Genomic DNA, 20,636 nt, shown 5'->3' on the forward strand with positions numbered 1-20,636 from the left:
GGTTTAGCAGGGAGCGGGCGCTTAGCAACACTGTCAATCAAACCGGTTGCTAATGCTAGCGGGAACGACCTCCAGGAAAAGAAGTTCATATCTTGATTTACGGACACAATAGCGAGATAAAAATACCAGGATCATATAGAGCGGGTTAATATAAACACTTTAAGACCAAAATGCCAAGGCTCACCACGGGAGTTATAGAGAGGAGTGACAATTTTTCAATGTAAAGTGAATTGGAACCAGAGCCGATGGAGCCGGAAGCGTGTCTAGGAGCAATTTCTATCTGCGGCATTTGGTATATCCATTTATATATACTGTCTATGGATTAAACACAAAATTCACTCCTAAATCTTCAGATAAACCACTTTCCTTTTGTTTTGTTCTGCTGCTGTCCCATATAAATCCTTGTACTCTAAAAAAAAAAATTATAATAATAAACTGCCAACTAATACAAATTTTGTCTGACTAAGACCATTGGATTGACTGACTACAAGACTACAGCCCTAGTGCCGTGTTTAACTTTCATACAACCTTAACCCTTTCAAGCATGATAAATGTGTTCTAAAAATGCATGTGCCCTCATGAGTCAGTCGCTGCCCCCTCATGGTGCAGTTTACTCGAGATGACAAGCTGATAGGAACTGATTTACAGTGTGCCGCCATCTTTTTTCAGAGTTTGTTTACTTTTGGATATGTGTGTTTGTGTGTACGAAGTCTGAGCACATCCCACGAGATTCTTCATTCAGATTCAAACGCAGATTAACATCAAAGTCAGGATGTTTGAGGTTTGATGAGTTCAAAGTCAAGATGGCACGTACTATATGTATTTATAGTAAAGACATTGTACTGTATGTAAAAAAAATAAAACATAAAAAAAAGCTGGATTGCAAAAAAGGGCCCCATTTATCATAAAAAGGCTATATAATCGATTAGAAAATATTCATAATTTCCTCTTTTTTTTAAATAGATCTTCGTATTTAAGTTTAATCACTCCAGTATGGAATTAACGGGCCTAGATAATGGTCAAGTAGGTCTGTTATTTTTTATTGAATAATTAACTAATAAATCGAGAATTGTTTTAGAATGAAGAATTATTTTAAATCGAATCAGAACCCCAATAATCAAAATCGAAATGCAAGACTCTTAAAGATTCCCACCCCTACTCTTTAAGCAGCAGGTCAAAATATGCTGTGCTGGATATTTAAGACCCATAGACCAATAAAGAGTCCAAATATCTCTAGACCAGGCATGAATGATCTTATTGCTCATTTATAGAGAACTAAAGGCCTTGTAATGGAATGAAGGGTGATCCAAAGTTTAAGCCTGTCCTGAGATATACTATCTCAACCGATTGTTTAACACATGACAAATGGAAGAACACATTTTGAGGGTCAGTATTTATCGTGGGTACATTTTTGTACTAATGGGAAATATTTGGTTAATGTTCTCTACTACAATGAGATTTGAGCTGTAGAAGATCAAATTATGGACTTCTATGACTCATAATAGACACTAACTACGTACGTTTTGTTTTTGGTTTTTTTACAATTTTGTACATTTAGAATACTTTTGAGGGATAATTCTGCTTTGTGGTTTGGTTTCAATATTACCGTTTAATGTCTGTATTTCCTTCAGCAATATATCGCACCTCAAAATGTGTTATTGTGGCAGGGCTACCAAAGCTGTGGAAGATTATCAGAATATATATAATTCAGATTCCATTTTATTTGTTGAAATGTACCAAATGTCCAAAATGACACTCCACGCTTCTCATGCAAGATATGTAAGCACTGGTCCGTAAGCTGACAAATGACTTCTGGAAAACGTTTTTTAAATAACTCATTACTCCCATGTGTTTCCTTTGAATGGGAGTACTTATAGAAACCCACTGCCAATGAAGTCCCTCGTTGTGTGTGTAGTAACTTGTCCAGGCCTGTCACGATAATGAATTCTGAAGTGCGATATATTGCTGAAGAAAATATAGATGATAAAAGATAACACTTATTTAATAAAGAAGAATCAAACCCCAATTAGTTTGTATCTGTAATAAGTCGTAGAAGTTACTTGTTCGACCCTCAACTAGTGACGTGACGTTCGTGAACAAGTCGGCTCTTTTGAACGGTTCCTTAACGTGAGCGGTTGGAACTGGATCTCAGTTTTTAAAAGAATCAAATAATTTTCTTTCTCATTTTTATGCATTTTTACACAGATTAACGCTAAACCAACACAAGAATGAGTACAGAAAATAGACTGTTTAGAGACTTTATACAGTCTATGGTACAGAATCCGAGCAAGCGACACGAGTGGGAGCTTTGAGTACAAAAAAATCGTAATAGCAGTGGGTTTTTAAATAATTATTTTTACAGTGTAACGTTTTATTTTGATTATGCATGATTTCAAAGGATAAACGCTCTCTCTGTGATTAGTTTGTAGATAAAATGAGTTCTCACATTGGCTTCTGGCATATAAATAAATAGTAAAAGGGCCAGTCATTTGAATGGCTCTTTGAGAGGAACTGAGCCAAAAGATTCGGATCCCACAAAAGAGCCGAAAGTCCCATCACTACTCATTATTGCGCCAATATTAGCACACTACGAAAAATAACCAAAAGTCCCTGTTAGCACTTAGAAAAAACGTGATATATAGTCCCAAAAAACATTGTTCCAACTCTCATATATTGAGCGATAAGTCAATATAGTAATTTTCGTTACTTAACTTGTCATAGAGTAACGCTATCCTTTTGGCTTCAGCTGATTTCAGTCTTCTGCCAGATCAGATATGACTGCCATCCATGCTCGATAGCTTCCATTTAACCTGCTTTGAGCACGCCAACGCCGCATGAAGACAACAAACACACAGAATGGCAAACAGAGAGAAGAGAGGCGGAGGCCGTCTGTCAGCGGGGCCAAAACAAGGTCATAAAAAGTCAAGAGGAATGCAGCTGGATAAAGTATACAAAATGAGGAAAAGTGTTCTGTCTTTACATATTAGATACTACGGGCTCAGAGTGAGGCTAAAACAAACATCGAGCTTGAGGGACATTTGCGAGACTGTAAGTAACACTCTCTTCATTTAAACAGACAAGGCTTTTAATTTTGCATGGCGAGACCTGTAAAAATAGTCACCGCACCGGGGACACAGAGCTTCAGTTCTCTTAAGGTTTCACCACTCAAAGTTGGACATGCATTTATGTAACAAACAACTAAGGATACAGTAATAACTTAAAAAGCCCATATTACACTATTTTCTGATCTGTTATAATGTTGTTTCCTCATCACAAACACACCTGGAGCTGTGTTTTGTTTCATTCACACAAGTTTAACACACAATTTCTACATATTATATCTACTTAGTTCTTCTCTCAAACAGAAAGCACTTTGTTCCACCTTGTGATGTCATGTGGTAATACAGGAAACTCCATACATTTTCACTAGAATCATTTTGATAATTTCAGCCCGGAAGTGTCAAATTCTACTGAAGTAAAGGTAAAAGGTAGATAAGGTCGATAACTTGAAAACTACCACTACGTGACATCACAAAGTGGAACAGAACATTTTGAACTTTGGAGATATAGACAGACTAATAAATCCAGGATTACTCAACTCCAGGTATGTTTTTGAGGAGGAACAGCATTACAACATGACTAAGAACTCACAACAGTGCAGAAAGAATCTTGTTGCTTCCCCTTAAAACAAAGTACAATGCAATAACAGCTGTTTAAATATGAAACTTATTCATAATATTAAAATGATTTACAGCCATTACATTTTTACACTGTCATCAACTAATAATTATCGTGATATAATCGTTAATCGCAATTATTTTGGCCATGATAATCGTGATAATAACTGTGTCTTAAGATAAAAACTAAAATGTTCAACATTGCCTCAACCAGTTTTAACAAAAACACAATGGAATGTTTTGGCAATATCTTCAATTGTTCTCAACATTTTGTGAATTCAAGCTCCAAAAGACAACAAAAACTTTCAAATTCTTAAACTGAATTTGACTTGTGATTACAATTGTTTTTATTCCTCCAATCATCTGCAAAAATGGTGAATTCAAGAAACATAATTGAATTCTGTTCTGAATGTAATGGGCATTCATTCTATAATAATTTAACCTTTTTATACAACTACTACGAATACGACTACTACTACGGCTATTACTATGACTACTACGACTACTACTACTAATACTAGGCAAGGCAAGTTTATCTGTATAGCACAATTCATACACAAAGTAATTCAAGTGCTTCACAGAATAAGAAAGACATTAAACATAAAAGAGAAGAGTGTAGAATAAAAACTTTTCAGTCATATGTACAGCTAAACAGAACTGTTTTGAGCCTGGATTTAAACATTGTCAAAATAGAGTCTCACGTCTTCAGGAAGACTGTTCCAGGTTTTAGTTGCATAAACCTGAAACGCTGATTCCCCATGTTTAGTCCTGACTCTGGGACCAGCAGGAGGCCGGTCCCTGAAGTCCTCAGAGTGTGAGATGGTTCATATGGCACTGTGGGAGATGTACTTTGGCGCTGGGCCATGTAGAGACCTGTACACAAGCAGAGCTGCTTTAAAGTCTATTCTCTGAGCCACAGGAAGCCAGTGCAGAGACCTGAGCACAGGATTTATGTGCTCATACTTCCTAGTTCTAGTAAGGACCCAAGCAGCAGCGTTCTGGATGTACTGCAGCTGTGTTAACGCTTGTTTGGAGAGGCCATTGAGCAGGACGTTACAGTAGTCTAACCTACTGGAGACAAATGCATGGATAAGTCAGGTTTAGACAGTGTATGTGTACAGTGTAAGTACTACTATTTTTGACAGCAACATGATTTCACTTAAATGACGGAAATAACCATGACCATGAAATTTACACAATCTATCAGCCCAACACCAAAACATTTTGTCAACAGGTGAAAAACACGTGCCGCTGTTGACTGAATCAGCCATCTCAAAACAACAAACTCCCCTTTACATAGCCCCATCTATGTCTTCTATGCATTAATGAAACCAACGGTATCAAAGGTGTGACTATGCCGAGGATGAAGACACGCTTTAATTCTCAGTTGACAAACAGAGCGCAGTGAGTGGAGCGCCCACGGTAAATAAGAACACCTGCGGAGTGTGCGGTGGGCATCAACACGACCAGGAGCCCGCGGCACCACTGGCCGCAGCAGCTGCTAAATCACTCCACAGTCTGCTCAGGGCTGGTTTGGCAAAGTGTCCTCCTCAGATGTGGGATGACCAGTTTAGATGAAATAAATCACCAAAGTCGTATGCCAAAGCTTGAATATTCGGTTCAGTTAGCGGCTGTTTTCAAAGTCTACGTCCAGCACAATGGTTACTCTGTTGCTAAACAAGGGATGTCTCTTTTACCGGTGGTCTTCCAAGTGTCAAAATGTTCATGAGACACCTTGACCTTCAACCAATACCACACTGGCTTTAGTATTGGGATCTCGCATTTTTTATGTTGATTAAAATTTCAGAATAAAATGTGGTTACAAAGACCAATGAGCTAGCTGTACAATTTATTTTTTTGCAATTTTTTTTTTTTTTATAAACAAGTGTTGATATCATCTGCAGTTATACAAGTTACAGTTTGATTATATTTTTTACCCCCTTTTTTTCTCCGAGATCCCCTTTTGATGGGCATATACAAAGGAGAAAGAAAATAAAAGAAAATGAAAAGAAAATAAATACACCATAAAGATAAAAAAAAAAAAAAAATACACATATAATAGAGTTCAGACTTTACAGGATCAAATTTGTCCATGTTTTGTGTTAGACGACACTAATTACAAGCCAGTAATGTGTATTTAGGAAACTATTATTGAAACATATTTTTTATCATTGGAGGTATAATACTCCCTACAATCTGTGCAACACTAGACTGGGAAAGATAACACTTAGACTTGTCACGATAATCATTATATCAACTTATTGTTCAGTATGAGAAAGCTGGAATATTTTTGGGGGTCAATGTTTATCATATGTACTATTTCTTTAAACTACTAGGAAATTCCTGGTTATTTTTGTTGGCTTTGTGATCAGATTTAAGCCGTAAAAGGTTGGATAATTAACTTCTATGACTCATTAGAGATGCAAACTAACTACTAAAGTATTTCATTTTGCTCTTCATTTATTGCAGTTCATGATTTTTTGAGTTAAAATACCTCAATAAGTATCCCGCAAAGTCAAGAATTTGGGGATAACAATAAGATAGCATTAGCGTGAATTCCAGACTATCTACTGATAAGGAAGTGACTGTTTAGTGGACAACATTTAGAGCTGAACGCATGATACGGTCACTTTCTGTAGACTATTTTTCCAGACGCTAACCAAAACAAACTTGAGCAGTCACAGGAGTAGCAGCAGCAGTCGATCATGCAGACTGGCTCTCCGTGTTCTCAAACCACGTCAGACAAAAGAACAACAACGTCAAGGAGAGCAGGTGTTAGCCGTAAGCTATATCACTGTCCACCTCCTGTAAAACAATATGAGCAAGTGTGAAAGGGCAGTACATGAAATTCTAGACTGAAAACATATTTACGAAGTGTAAGGTAATGTTAAAGGTCCACAGTGTAACTTTTCTGGTGGATCTGCCTCTTGCATTCATGAAAGTTATTCGTTTGCCTGTAGTGTTCCCAGTCATTAAACTTATCTCTATGGAGTCAAGCAGGATCATAAGGTTGTGTTACAGGTCAGATCTGTGGACCAAGGGACTTTTGAGCAACAGAAACACTTAGAGAAAAAAAGTTTAAAGATAGGTAAGTTTACTACTGTGGAATATTCTAGGGAAAGTAATTACATTTTCATGGAGATAAACAGGTAAAACAGGACAAGTTCATTTGAAAATGTTTGCAGTGATCCAAAGTTACTCCTGTCTTACCTATGTATTTCGAGCTTCCAAATTATTCATCTCAATGAGTTCAAAAGCGATTTTCACAACTCTCAGAGCGCAATTTTGCCATAAACGTAAAGCTACAACTAGCATGCTAATGTACATGTCCTAAATACTGTAATAAAACATGTTGTAATTAGATGCAGACATGTTTAGACCTCAAGAGCTGCTTATACATAATATCTGTACTGGGGCAAGACAAATTTTGCTCAAACACATGGAAAAAAAAAAAAAAAAATCAGGTTCAAGGCTTTTAATTGGAGGACAATACTCAACATAATTTGTAACAGGCAACATCATTGAGGTATATCTCATTCTTTCCGCAATCAAACTCTCCATCAAGTCTTGGTTTTTAAGCTGGTTTCACTAATATACGGCGCTGAGATTTTTTCCAGATTCATAACTGCAAGTAGTTGGCAAGTCTTCAACTTTTATGTAAAACAGATGTAGCTGCTAACTTTTGGATTTCTTGGCGAGGGATCTCCTGAGACAAAATGCAGAGTTCTTCGGAACAGGGACGGCACAAGAGCTCACTAACTTATCTTCACTTTTGAACAACCTCAGCTCTAAATAAACTAGGATTTCTTACCACACGTCCAAACCAAAATGTAACCTTATGGCTATGCTGGGAAGCGCGCACCTCAATGTTTGTCCTTTTTGGAGAGCGCATCAGAAGTGTAAATCAGCCACAAAATCCAATGGCGATTTTACAGGTGAAATAAATACGGTTTATAGCCTGTAAGAAATCAAATGAGGTCTCGAGAGGCAATTTCATCGTTTGTGGCAAGTGCTGCAGTTCTTCTAAATGGCTGGAATCATACTTACCTTCATTATAGTTTATGTGTCATAACGGAAAACCTTTCTGGAAAGTGTGACCTTTTTTTGTGCTCCTGTTGCTTTATTATCAGCTCATTGATTAAAACTTGGGCTACCTGACTTTATTCCTGTAAATGAGTATTTTCCACATAGAGTATAAATTCATCATAAGCAGTGTTTCATTTCTGTCCTGTGAATGTGACTTTGTTTTGGTTTTTTAGCACTGATACAACCCTGTCAGGATTACATATTTTGAAGTTTGATTTATTACTGAAGTAAATACAGACGATAAACAATAATACTGAAACTTATTTATTCTACTGATATCCAAGAGCATATTTAAACTGCAAAAAATAGTCTAAATCTACAATATTGTTCAATAATTATGAGCTGCAATAAATAAACAGCAGAATCAAATACTGTAGTACTTACTTTGCATCTGTAATGAGTCATAGAAGTTATTAATTCAAAATTTTACGGTTTAAATCTTATCATCTAGCCAAACATTAAACAAAAATGTACCAATAGTGCAAAGAAAAAGTACACAAGATAAATATTGACCCCAAAAAATATAGTTCCGGCTTCCATATACTGTACGATAAGTCAATATAGTAATTATCGTGACAGTCCTAGTTACTGCGCTTTGGCAGTCTGCCCCAGATTTACTTACAAAGCTGTTCAAAACACGTGCATGGGTCTGAAAATTCATGTGTATATTACCAATGTGCTTTATGGGTTTGTAAGAGCTAGAAACTACTTAGATAGACTTAACTACATAATTCCTCCTTCCACGGTACGAAAGAGGGATTAGCAAAATAACATTAAAAAAAATAATTAAGTTTAAAGGGTCTACATTACGCAAATTTTTGATCTGTGTTATAATGTTGTATCCTTCTCAAAATAATAGTGTTTTTGTCAGGTTGTGTTCTTCACGCAAACTCAACTGAACAATAGTTAAAACAAAAAATATATCTATTAAGGTTATTCTAGTGCATTCTCGAGTAAAGCAGCACGACAACTAACTTAAAGCTGTCACTTTAGGATTGCTCCAACGTGCTTCCATTTTGTGACATACGACCTTTAACATATTCTATAGCAGGTCATTTCTGTCATAGTTTTGGTCTCCATTGCTCCTCAAATTGTCAGGAGTTAATTCTAACTTTTACCACGACATCTTCTTAAAATTATCATGCCACAGACAGCCCCAGATGCGGACCACATGCTAACCAACTCCTAAGTGTATTTAAAGTACTATTTAGTAGCATTTCCAAACCGAGTCCATTTATCTCTAGTCTGGATACGTCTTTCAGTCTTTAAAATAAACAGGAGCACGAAGACGGCAGAAGTACCCCAATTAGGGCCCCACACTTGAGAGCTGGTTTAATATCAATAACTGGCTGTTTTTGGGTCTCTGTCTCTCACACAGCGAAAGTTTAAGTAAATGGCCTCAGACCTGGCAGGCAGCTTGGTTTCTTGGAGCGGCCTTGTCTTTAATTTAAAGTTGATTGCCGTGGTCCCTCTGTGAGTGACTAGTGAAATATGAGTGTGGAGAGAGAGCAGTATGGAGGCTTGGACCTGAATTTGGCTATGTGCTTGTGATTATATGTGAATGTGCTCTCCGAAGTAATAGATCGGCCGAGTTTCAGTCTGTCTGAGTCCCTGTGGAGCCCGAGCGTCCTTGTGTGCGTGTGGTTTTTGGCCCGGGTAAGCGCTGAAATTTGGCCTGCCAGCGAGAGATGTCAACTGAGAATCAGGCAAAGCAAGAAAGCAAAGTGAATAAAAGTGTCTTTCTCCAAGTTTGAGCGAGGTGTGAGGAGGCGAAAAGGCACAGAAGGGAGCTTTACTTAGGGAAATCTGATGGAATTAATGTCAACAAACAATTTTAGTAGATGGTAATGTGATAAAAGTTTGACTTATGTGGAGTTCGTTAAGACTGTTTATTTATGTTCAACATGCTGCGCAGCAAAGCTGAGGTAGACCAATATATCGGTTGGCCGATATTTGCACTTTTTAGCAAACTTTAAATTTCCAGTATTTTGTTATGACCCAACTGATGCCTAAAGAATCCACGTAATGCTTTATTTCAGCATTTTAGTGCAAAGAGATAACTGCACAAAACTTGACTACACAGCTTTCTTACAGGTTTATGTAAAAAAAAAAAAGGCCTGTGGGTGAGTTTGTAGTGAATTAAATTACAGACTTTGAAGAAAATAATCAAAATAGGCGTTACACATAGCTCAAAATATTAGCAGATCTTATCAGCCATCGATCCATCTTGATTCTAAACAATCAGTATCAACATCGTCCATGGAAAAAAAAACACATCAGTTGATCTCTAGTGAGGTGTATGGTGTCCAAAAGTTCAAAATTTTAAATAAAAAATCTAGGACTGTAAAAATTCATTGGAATAATTGTGACTAGTGAACTAGTCAATTTTTATAATAATAATTCTAAACTTTAAAACACATTAAACACATGTTTAAGATATTTTTTTTACAAAAATACACAATTTTAGTTTGTAATCATGCACCTTATTCATAATATATTCAAAAGCCTTCAGCCACCATATTCAACCTATTTTTGGTAAAAAAATAAAAAAAAAAAATAAATAAATAAATTTTAAAAAGTGGTAATCTCAATGTACAGTTGAAATAGCCAAAATGTTTGACTAGATGACTAAAAAAAAAAATAAAAAAGTTTTTTTTGTTGTTGTCATTGATTACTAAAATAATATATAGTTGCAGCCCTATAAAGGCTTGTTGAAAATAAAGTTGAAGAGAAGTGGGTTAAGCATCTGTTCTGAAACCAAAGGATTAACAGTTTCAATCCTCTCTAAGCACCTAACATTGCGCATATATAAGATGATCTGGCCCCATTGCTCATTTCTGGCAGCAGTAATGGCATCTGATCTAAAATCACAATCAAATCACCACATTAAATTTGCCATGACGACTCCTGAAGACAAAGTAGCCAGAAATGCAAATACATTTTTCAGTAGCTAGTTTACCTCAGTTGCTCGCTTATGGCAGTATGACATTCCAAACCGCAAAGATCCATGGATAAGGACAAAGGCTAAAGATGGAGTTTAAATTTCAAAGTATAATCTTTGTTCCATCATACATATGCTTTCCAGAAGAGCCACTTTGATGTGCTGTATAAGTTTCATTCCCGCCCTGAGTCTACAGTATCAGCCCTGCTTTAATGACAGCTCTATGCTACCCCCACAAAACCAAAGCTGTTTTCCCTCCACAGACATGGCCTATCGATATCTAACACACACTAGCCTGAATCTCTATGGAGACCTCTATGGAGAATGTTCCGAATTATGGTTTTAATTTTGTATTTCTATGGAAGCATGCAGGTGATGGGCTATCTCCAGAAAGTTACATACTGTGCCTTTGAAGTAAATACAATCACAAAGTTGTAACTATGTAACTTTTCTGGTGAAGATGTCTTTGGCTGGAGTGTTCCACAGTACTGCATTAATCTTATCTATACTGCACATACCTTAATGGAAAACATACATTCTTACTTAGATCTGACAAGTAAGTTGGTGTCACAAGCTCATCTCCATGGAGATGGGTACAGGCAAAGCATTAAGGTGGCAGATCTTTTACCAGAAAAGTTCCATATTGCACCTTTAAATGATTTAAGCCAGCAACAAGTGGACCATTGGTAGACGCACTATTAGTCACAAGAGATACTAAAGTGCAGTATGTTGTAGACGCATAGACAGTCAGACAGGCCAACCATGCTCTTATTATCTGTTGGAGGATCATGTTTTGCTCAGGTCTCCATGGACAAATCCCATAAGGAGAAAGATAAAGCAACAATTAGCACAGCTCTTTGTATAAAATAGGTTTACCTGAACAGTAACAAGACCTAAGGGACTACAGCCCAAAATGTTGACAAAATAAATAAAAAAACAGACAAATCATTTTATAATGTCTTTTTAACTTTTGTTCAAGGCTGCAAACACTGAAGTGCCACAGTTTCCCCACAAACAACCAAATATGCTGCGTTATTCTGCATAAAAACTGCTAACCCTGTAGAAACATGTTCTGAAACGTGATTCTTGTAATAGTTTGTCAGTTCATATTTCAATATTTTTGTCAATTCTTCCGGAAGTGTTTATAACGAGCCTTAACACAGCTGCAGTACATCTAGAATGCTGCTGCTCGGGTCCTGACTAGAACCAGGAAGTACAAGCACATAAGTCCTGTGCTCAGGTCTCTGCACTGGCTCCTGTGGCTCAGAGAAAAGACTTTAAAGCAGCTCTGTTTGTAAACAAGTCTCTCCATGGCCTAGCAAAAAAGTACATCTCAAGTACATGTTAGTGCAATATGAACCATCTCACACTCTGGGCACCAGCAGGAGGCCGGTCCCTGAAGTCCTCAGAGTCAGGACTAAACATGGAGAATCAGCATTTCAGTTTTATGCATCTAAAACCTGGACCAGTCTTCCTGAAGATGTGAAACAGGCCTCTACTTTGACAATGTTTAAATCCAGGCTCAAAACAGTTCTGTTTAGCTGTACATATGACAAAGATTTTCATTCTGCACTCTTCTCTTTTAATGTAATGATGTTTATTTATGTTTTGATTTGTTTGTATTGTGATTTTAATGTCTTTCTTATTCTGTAAAGCACTTTGAAATACTTTGTGTACAAATTGTACTATACAAATAAACTTGCCTTGAGAAACTTGCCTTGCGAAACTGCGAGCTAACGCTAACCGTAATCGCACTGCTTGTCAGAAAAATCACAACTAAATATTTTTCCCAAATCTTTCACCTGTATTCACCTGTTCCATCATTGTAGTATCATTACGAAATGGCCAATAGTATCACTTTCAAGGGACATTGTAAACCTATAAATAAATATCACATGGCTGCCAAGTTGATAAACACTGAATTGACGTCAAATCACACAATGTAATAGCATGACTCAATTTCTGCCACTACTGTGCAATATTAAACTCTACCTGACCTGGATTTATTGCATTGCGCAATGCTAGTTCAATAACAAACTGTAATCCAATACGGTTAAATGTTTGAAAATATCAGACATCGAGGAAAATAATAGGTCGGTCATGATAACAAGTAAATATAGACGATAAATAGCCCTGAAGTAGAATTACCCCCAAAAACCTATTCTAAATGAACAATATACTTAAAAAATCATGAGTTACAATACATACAGCTGAAAGAAACACTTTAGAACTAAGTTTGTATCTATAATGAGTCATCAAAGTGATTTATTCAATATTTTATGGTTTGAATCTTAACATATAGCCAAAAAAGTCACGAAAAATTCCACAGTAGTGCAAAGAAATAGTACACACGATAAACATTGACAAAAAAAATAAAAAAATAGTTTCAGCTTTCATTTTTTGAACGATATGTTGATGTAGTAATCATCGTGACAGGCCTAGAAAGTAATATCTATTATTCATATTCAAACTGTTTTCCTACGTCTCTAAGAAAACAGTAAAATGTAACTAGGCTATTAACTGCTACTAGTTGTCAGTTAAATTCCAGTTCAGGATTTCCAGGAATTCCATCGGAGAATGAGGATTAAAAACGGTAATTATGGCCACTGTTAACGCCAACCGTCTCATAATGCTGACCTTTAATGAAACTCTGTTAAATAGTTACTCATTACGTTCTGTACACTTTTTAACAGGCTGGGATCAATTGTTTTTGTTCCAAAGTTTGTCGTAGAGGTGAGCAGCATCCCAAAAAGCAAATATCTCTTTCTTTTGAGAGTTCATACTTCACGGTGATTGGTGAGATCCACAAAAAAAGAAGTTCTTCATGAGTGAGCTGGTGGTGCGGCCTCAATCAGAAAAGTTATATTTAAGCACATTTGAATCGAGAAGTACTGAATCAGAACATAAGAAAATTTGCCTGGACCCCATAATAAACGTTTCTTCAATTCTTTACAAAGATGTGGATAGGGCATTGGTAGATTAGAGGTGTCTAGAGTTGGATTTGTGGCAACTAGTTGGCACTACAACGAAAAAATCCCTCTTGTCCTCGTGTTCGACTGACAGGGCACCTACAGCTTTCACAAAGGTTAAATTTGGCTGCAATTTTTACCTATTTTCAGATCATAAACTTTTTCTCAGCTCAAAATCCGTTTGTTGTCTTAAAACGGTCACGTGGTACGACATGAACAAGCATATGAATGATGCAAACGAGCCAAACTGTTATGAACGAGCCGCAGGTTTAGAACATGATTCTGAAACGCCCTGGAAGAATAAACATTATAATTTATTATTTATTATTCTCAAGACACGACAGAGGGAGTGGGAACCAGACTGGCATCTCTCAGTATAAAAAATGCAGAGATATAGTTCTAGGCTCAGAAAATAGCAGATTGTCATAGGAATCTTCTCAATTCTGTTCCTATTGCTCATAAATGCTTTTTTCACTCGTAAAATCTGGCAACCCTAGTCAGATTGCAACATTATGATTTATAGCTTCTCTTTCTTCTCTCTTCTTTTACCTGTCTTACCTTCCCTCTCCACAGATGCCCGTAGGTCTCGACTTTCTGCTGTTTGCATTCCTCCTTCACTCTATTTAAAGGTCTCAATCAGCCTATGAACTTTAGGAATGTAACTCTGACCCACCTCTATCTCTCTCTCTCTCTCCACTGCCCTCCATCTTGGCTCTCCTGTCTGCAGTTTCTCTAGCCCCACTGCAATCCCGGATGTGAAGCTGTGCACGTAAATATACAAAAGATGATTGGGGTGAGGGTTAACAGTGTTTATCGTATCAACAAGTGTCTTCGGTGACTAACGATTTCAGAACCTTGCACTGGTGCCAAGTGCTTTTCGGAGTCTGGTGAAGCAAAATCACAAACATAAATCTTCAAAGGAGACATTTATTCAGGTCAGTTAGCAATTTTAACTGCTGTCCAAGTAGATCAGTGAATAGTCAAAGGATGTAGCAGAAGCTAGCTGGAAGTATGCAGAGTTTACTAGCCAAAAGTCATAGAAATTGACTGACCGAAAGACATCTCAAGTTTGTTGTTTTTCTCCACGAAAATTAAATCTCAAAATTCTGAATGTAGCGCAAAATAAATGAAAATGCAAGAAAGTGCGATGCAAAAGGGTTGATAATCGAAAACAATTTCTACACCACAATGACTTATTTTGTCATTTTTAAGACAGAATATGTGTAGTGTCTCTAGTAGTGTCACGTGGTCTTACAATTATTCTGATATCATCAAGACCATTATACAACTACTCAGGAAATGTCAAATTCTATCTTATTTGACTTTTTGGATCAATACTTCAAATTAGTATCTATGTATATACTTGTTTTATTTATCATTTAGTTTCTAGGTAAGGTTGGCCAATTAATTGAAAGATTTTTGGGTTTTTGAATCGATAAGTCTACAGCCAATCTGTTAGTAAAAACATATGGTTTGGAGTTCAGATTCTGGAGGAAGAAATTTTAGATTAAAAGATTAAAAGTCTGTTTTTTATTTTTTGTTTTTGCTGTTGTTGTTTTGGGTTTTTTTTTATATTAAATTTTATTGAAAATTGAAATTAATCAATGTGAAGGTTTGGTTTTATCTGTTTTTTTGGGGTTTTTTTTCCATCTCACCCAGCCCTATTTCACAGTTTTCACTTTGTGGCAAAATGGTTAAAAGTGCTATCAGGGAGTGGGTAGAGTACATTAGCATCTACTGCTTTCAGTAATTGCAATAAATGACCATAAACCGTATGAAGCTTGACTCTTGGAAATCATGCAGAGTATACACAAAACAGTTTGAGTAGTTGTTCAAACTCAAGTGATGTCAAAAATCTAATTGCCAATATTGACACACTAGGCCAAAGTCCATATATGGTCAAGTACAACTCTGGCACAGTAAGTACAGTCCCAGAGCTGTGCAAACACATTCAAACACAAAGTAGTCTAATCCTCCAGTCAAACAAAACAGCAGCTATGTACTTTGAGAGGAACTTTGAAGTTTGTTTAACCATCATAACTGTAATGAAGTCCCATTAGAATTTACTACAGCTAATAACAGTCTGCCTGCCAAATAATAGTCAGTACGCTGCATTATGAAAGCAAAAAGATATAGAGATAATTCAAGCTAGTGGTTTTCTATAATGTGTACACTGTGAAACCCTACGGAAATTACACTCCAGTAGTAAACAAGCATGTAGTAAACATACAACAACTAGAAAGAAAAGGTACACTATGTAACTTTTCCAACAGTGTTCACCACCTGCTTGTGTGGATGGAGAAAGACGTGTTATCACTTGCCTAGAATTTCCCGCAATATAGCATTAAACTTTCCTATCTTGCATGTATTAGTTTGTAGGTGTTTTTACTGCTAAAGAAATACCTTCTGATACAGTAAGGAGGCTCACCTCTCCACAAATCTGACCTGTAACTTGGCTATGTTGACGTCGCCTGCTTGTTTCCTTGGAGATGGATACAGCTACATTAATGCCATACTGTGGAACATTAAGCAGTGACGCAGAGACAAAGAAAACAAAAGTTGCACAGTGTATCTTTAGATTCAAATTAGCAAAATGATGAAAGAAAATAAATATAATGCAGTAGAAATGTATAGACTACTAATCATAACTAGAGATAGGACGAGAAACAATAATATCGTGTATCGTGATAAAATGGGAACACAATTATCATTCTGGGACATTTTATATAATCGTGATAATTGCCAACAAAGATAATGCCATGGCATCACCAGAGTTGACAGGGGTGGGTCACGGGGTCCCCCAAATTTCTGTCAAGGACCCTGTTTATTCACTTTGTTCTCCGCTAGGTCATAGTTATCATAGTTTTCACTGATAACAAAAGTACAATGATACAAATGCTGATTAAACATGGAACTTATTCATAACATAAAAATGATAATTATTCATATCCATAACATTTTCTCGTGATATAATCATTAATCGCAATGATAATCACAACATCACCCAGCAGTTTATGCAGCCTACCACAGAAAAACTTTACATAAGTAATAAAATAGTTCCTAAAGCATAGAAAAAATTTGCTACCCTACAATTTTACGCCACTAACAAGAATTTAACATCAGAATAAAACTTAATATAATTTAATATTCAAAGAAACAAATTAAAAGGACTGAATATGCTAGGTAAATCTGCACCAACACCTATAAGAATAACCCTACCTGTTTAAATGGACTACCCAGACTGGGACATTTTATATAATTGTGATAATTGCCGACAAAGACAATGCTATGGTATCACCAAGTCAGGGGGGTGAAAGGGGCCCTAGAGTTTTAGGGGGCCCCCAAATTTCTGTCGAGGCCCTTGTTTACCCTAACAATAACCCTTGTTTATTCACAATATTCACTTCTAGATCATAGCTCTCATAGTTTTCACTGATAACAAAGTACAATTATACAATTAATAACATAAAAATTATAATTATTCATATCCTTAACATTTTATTGTGATATAATTGTTAAACGCAAAACAAAATTTCAATATCATCCCATGCCCAATCATAACATTTTTGCAGCCTACCACAAAAAAACTTTGCAAAGAAGATAAAACAGTTCCTAAAGCACAGAAAAAACTTACTACCCACAATTTTGGGCCACTAAGAAGAATTTTCCATCACAATATAGCTTAATATAATTTAAAGTTAAAAAAAAACTAACTAAAAAGACTGAATATGCTATGTAAATCTGCACCAACATCTTTAAGAACTACCCTACCTGTTTAAATGGACTACCCAGACTGGGACATTTTATATAATCGTGGGGGGGAGGGGGTACATTTCTGTCAAGGGCCCTGTTTATTCACTTTGTTCTCTCATAGGTCATAGTTGTCATAGTTTTCACTGATAACAAAGAAACAATTATACAAAAGCTGTTTAAACATGGAACTTACTCATGACATAAAAATTATACATTTTCATATCCATTTTACAAATTTTTTATCGTGATATAATCTTTAATGGCAATGATAATCGCAAAATTTCAATATCATCCCATGCCTAATCACAACATCACCCAGCAGTTTATGCAGCCTACCACAGAAAAACTTTACAAAAGAGATAAAATAGTTCCTAAAGCATAGAAAAAAATATACACCCTACAATTTTAAGCCACTAACAAGAATCTAACATCAGAATAGAACTTAATATAATTTAACAATCTAAGAAATAAACTAAAAAAGAACGAATATGCTATGTAAATCTGCACCAACACCTTTAAGACCCAGCCTACCTGTTTAAATGGACTACCCAGACTGGCTATAAATAAATTAGGACACCTAGCTACGTGAATAACAGTAATTGCACGTAAAAATAACGTAACACGAACACAAATACGTTAGTTAGCAACAATAAAACGTACCAAGAGATTAAGTAAAACACATTGAGTCTGTTTTCATTTGAGCTAAACCAGATGCTATCGAAGAAACAACGTGTAGCTAGCCGTTATGACACATCCCACTATGAGTAACAATCCCTCCCGTGCAGTGCAGTGTAGTGGCGCGGATAAACTTTTACCCCCACACTCGACGCTTCTACGGCGGCTAAAGCTGCTCAAAAGTCCACGGAACCTACCTTGGAGAGTGGCCCGCGGTCAAACTGGCATTATTATATTGTCGCCTTCCATGGTTGAGGTGTTTTCGGAGCGGTAGTCTGCGGCTCTCGGGGGAAACTAGACACGGTCGGGTAGGTCGGCTCGGCTCCGGGACGGGACGGGACTAGCGGGGCATGAGAGCAGAGTGAAGCCGGAGAAGGAGGAGGAGACGCGGGGAGGGGAGAGATGGGAGAGCGCGCTGGATGCGGTTGGAGGAGCCGGGTGTCTGTCACGTAAAGAGGTGGGTCTAAGCGGTAAGAGGATATAAAACAGGCTGGTTTAAGCACTGCTGGTGTTGTGGTGTTATGGTGGTGTCTAGAGTGAACCAGACAAGTATTACATAAAAAGATTGTCTCTGTTATTTGGGGTTTTTACATTGCACTAAGCAGACTTTTGTAACATGCTGCTTGAGCTCTATAACCCTGAAACTGTGTAATGCAGAGGCTGACGGAGTAGCCAAAAATTGTAAGTAAGTAAGTAAAAGCCAAAGTTAAATCTGTCAACTGGACAAAACATTATAGACGTGAAAATTTTTCGCCGTTCACCCAAGCCGCTTCTTCACTTCTGGTCGGATTGCTGGTGGACTTCCTTATATCAATGAAAGGAGGAGTTAACTACAGTGAAACGAAACAACAACAAAAAAACACCTATTGTTTACAGTTTATTTGTAGGCTTGGTCTGTTGTGCTACCCTAAGTGCGCACTGTGCTTGAGTTCTACTTAGCATAGTCATTCAAGCCCCTAATGAGTGATTTCACACCTTCAGATAGATATAAAGCAGCGTTTACCAGAACAGTAAAACGTCTTCACTCCTACAACGATTTGTCCAGTTGGCAGATTTAACTTTGGCTTTTATTATGGATCACACCTGGATGGCTGAGGGATTGCACAGACATCTTCTCAAGTAAGTACTGCTACTTCAAAATATTACTCAACTAGAAGTACAAAGTAGCGGTCCAAGAAATCACTCAAGTAAGGTTAAAAAAGTATTTTTGAAAACTATTTTTCAAGTAAGAGTAGCTCAAACAGTAGCCTAATGTAGCAGATCAATTGGGTTAGGAGGACATGTAGATTTTTGTGGGACATATCCAGCTCTGTGCCCTGTTTATTATGCAATGAACAGACCACAGCTGGAATGTGTTCTTAAATATAGGGACCAGGTTCAGGGATGTTATAATTTGGTCATTTTAAATCGCAATGTTAATTTAACACAAATCACTCCAAAAACAGCGTCGGGTGAGTAAACGGTGAGGGGAAACAACTGTAACATGGTTGAAAGCTCTGAAAATTTGATTTTGCAGAATAGGTCTGCTTTAAAGTAAAGTGAGATGTCAGTCAGCTAAAAAAAGTGCATTAATAAATTGAATGGAAATGACTTCTTCTAAAATGTGTTAGGGTTTTCGCAAGTTAGTCTGAAGTATTAAAATGTTTACAAGCACATGCATAATATTAGCCTGCTAAAGAAGTATTGGCTCTTTCAGACTCTAAAATGTGATGATGTTATCCCTTGGGGGAGCAATAGAACTCGGGATTGTGATATCAAACATCATAGACTTTTCAGTGAGCCTAATGTTAAACTAGTGGAGATTTATGAATATGAAGATGTTAAAAACTTTAGCAGTCATTCAACAGTATCCTGACACTATGGGGTGACAGAGGTTTTCACCAGTAATGACCTAGCTGTCGGGTTGTTCCACTGTGCTTTTGTTTACTTGTTTTGGCTAAAGTATCACTATTGGTTTGACCAGATTTTCAAAACTAAAAGCTGAGACACACCCGGGTTGATATGGTTGGTATAAATAAAGTTGTGAAAAGAACACGTAACATTGTCCATTCTCGACACTTGTGTCATAATCTGGAGAACTTCTGTTTTTTTGCTTTATGGTTTTCTGCATTTGAACTAAACAAATGACGATATATTCCCGCTTTACTGTTGGCTGGGACATTTCTTGTATAAAACTGTGACAAATCACTGGTCTGGGATAAATCTGTTGGTACAGGGGACACAGGGCTCTAAACCGGGGTAAATAGGAACATTTGGTCTCCCTAGATACAATGGACATTTTGCACTACTGTTACAAACATGGCAGATTTCCATGGTAACGGACATTTTTAGACGTTCCATCCCGAGCTCTATCTATTCTCAAAGGGAATAGATGAAATGTAAATGTAAATGTTGAACCTCATCATTTCTAGCAGTGCAGACCTACCCTTGGTCAGTAGCTAAAGTTCTAATTGGCAACTTTCAATTCCACAGTTCATGGCTAAAAGCATTTACAAGAGTGCAATGTCCCTAGCGCTTCCTGTCCTCTTAGCATTT

The 20,636-nt window shown here is 36.9% G+C and overlaps 1 protein-coding gene across 1 annotated transcript in view; it reads right to left on the reverse strand.

Moving 5' to 3' along the window:
* il11ra (interleukin 11 receptor, alpha) overlaps positions 1 to 18,460 on the reverse strand; it is a 68,917-nt gene extending 50,457 nt beyond the window's left edge. The window contains exon 1 of the mRNA XM_055225684.1: positions 18,299 to 18,460. The gene's annotated coding sequence lies outside the window, so the exon portion shown is untranslated. The remainder of the gene's footprint in view (positions 1 to 18,298) is intronic.
* Positions 18,461 to 20,636: the final 2,176 nt, after the last annotated feature.

Source organism: Periophthalmus magnuspinnatus, chromosome 12, assembly GCF_009829125.3.
Source record: "Periophthalmus magnuspinnatus isolate fPerMag1 chromosome 12, fPerMag1.2.pri, whole genome shotgun sequence".
Classification (NCBI taxonomy): Eukaryota; Metazoa; Chordata; class Actinopteri; order Gobiiformes; family Gobiidae; genus Periophthalmus; species Periophthalmus magnuspinnatus.